Raw genomic sequence first — 2,345 nt, 5'->3', positions numbered from 1 at the left:
TCCAACAGAACCATCAGGTCCAACAGAACCATCAGGTCCAACAGGACCATCAGGTCCAACAGAACCATCAGGTCCAACAGAACCATCAGGTCCAACAGGACCATCAGGTCCAACAGAACCATCAGGTCCAACAGAACCATCAGGTCCAACAGGACCATCAGGTCCAACAGAACCATCAGGTCCAACAGAACCATCAGGTCCAACAGGACCATCAGGTCCAACAGAACCATCAGGTCCAACAGAACCATCAGGTCCAACAGGACCATCAGGTCCAACAGAACCATCAGGTCCAACAGAACCATCAGGTCCAACAGGACCATCAGGTCCAACAGAACCATCAGGTCCAACAGAACCATCAGGTCCAACAGGACCATCAGGTCCAACAGAACCATCAGGTCCAACAGAACCATCAGGTCCAACAGGACCATCAGGTCCAACAGAACCATCAGGACCATCAGAACCAACAGAATCATCAAGACCATCAGAACCAACAGAACCAACAGAACCATCAGAACCATCAGGTCCAACAGAACCAGCACCAGTCCATGTTTTTGCTGAGTCATGGTTCTGACTGAGGATCAGCTGATCTCTGGACCTCATGAAGTCCATCCAGTGGGTCAGGAGATATTTTGCTAACAGACAGAACCTAACTGGACCTGCGTGAGGTTCTAGAGCTCAGCTGGAACCGTGTTTCCTTTGCTCACTTTAAAAGTTCTGTGCTTCTGGGTCCGTGGGGAGGTCCGGTTCTGTCACGCTCCGTGGAGCTCAGACTCTGCTGGAGGTTGGGGGTTTGAATCCCCTGGGATCCAGTTGAGATGAGCGATCCAGCTGCCAACATGTTCTGATAAACCCGACCGGAACCAGGACAATCTGATTCAGGACTCAGATGAGACCCTGCTGAGGAAGAACTGACCCCCCAAGTTCCTGGGGGTCAGAATCTCAGCTGGTTCTGCTGCTGATCCAAAAGATCAGAACCTCAGAAATGGATCATAACCTTTGTGTCTGACAGGAAACAACTGTTTTATTGTTGTTTACCCACAATGCACTGCTGCTGCCCCAAAATCATTATCTTTCTTTTCTCTGTGGACAGGAAGTGGACCGGACCGAACTGGACCAGACCGGACCAGTATCAGGTCCTTTAGGAATGTCTGACATCATGTTTGGACCTGAACCTGGATCCTCAGAACAGTTTGGGTCTATGAAGGCTGGTTTTGGACCAAACCACTGACCCACTTCAAGAACAGCTTTTACTTTGAAAAACAAAAACCTTCCTCCTCCTCCTCTTCCTCCTCCAGAACAAAGTGGTTTTTACTCCCCAGCTGTGCGTTGGTCTGATGTTGCCATGGTTACAGGTCAGTTGACCCTGATTAAAATGTCAGTTTTCATCAACCTGACCATTCAACCAATCAGACGACCCGCTCTGCCTCCAGGAGCCAATCAGAACCAAGCATTTTAATAAAATGAAATAAAATAATTTGAGTTTAAAAACTTCTCATCAGGACTCTGCTGAGACCCATAAATCATTCAGAACTTTGAGGTTCTGGTCCTGAAGGGGTCAGGACCTGCAGACAGGGACCAGCTGATCCACTAGAAACCAGAACAAACGGATCAGAACCACTCATCTGATAAAAGACCAGAAATAAATGAATATTGAATCCAAGTTAATTCTAGTCAGCTCTATTCTTCTGTTGATGGATCCGAATGTGTTCTTGTTCGAACAGAACAGGTCTCACCAGGTCTCACCAGATCTCATCAGGTCTCATCAGATCTCATCAGGTCTCATCAGGTCTCATCAGGTCTCACCAGGTCTCACCAGGTCTCATCAGATCTCATCAGGTCTCATCAGGTCTCATCAGGTCTCACCAGGTCTCACCAGATCTCATCAGGTCTCATTAGGTCTCATCAGATCTCATCAGGTCTCACCAGGTCTCATCAGATCTCATCAGATCTCATCAGGTCTCATCAGATCTCATCAGGTCTCACCAGATCTCATCAGGTCTCACCAGGTCTCACCAGGTCTCATTAGGTCTCATCAGATCTCATCAGGTCTCACCAGGTCTCACCAGGTCTCATCAGGTCTCACCAGGTCTCACCAGGTCTCATTAGGTCTCATCAGATCTCATCAGGTCTCACCAGGTCTCACCAGGTCTCACCAGGTCTCACCAGATCTCATCAGGTCTCATCAGGTCTCACCAGATCTCATCAGGTCTCATCAGGTCTCATCAGATCTCATCAGGTCTCATCAGGTTTCATAAGGTCTCATCAGGTCTCATCAGGTCTCATCAGGTCCCACCAGATCTCATCAGGTCTCATCAGGTCCCACCAGATCTCATCAGGTCTCATCA

Source organism: Austrofundulus limnaeus, unplaced genomic scaffold (assembly GCF_001266775.1).
Source record: "Austrofundulus limnaeus strain Quisiro unplaced genomic scaffold, Austrofundulus_limnaeus-1.0 Scaffold1630, whole genome shotgun sequence".
Classification (NCBI taxonomy): domain Eukaryota; kingdom Metazoa; phylum Chordata; class Actinopteri; order Cyprinodontiformes; family Rivulidae; genus Austrofundulus; species Austrofundulus limnaeus.
This window is presented reverse-complemented; position numbering follows the sequence as displayed.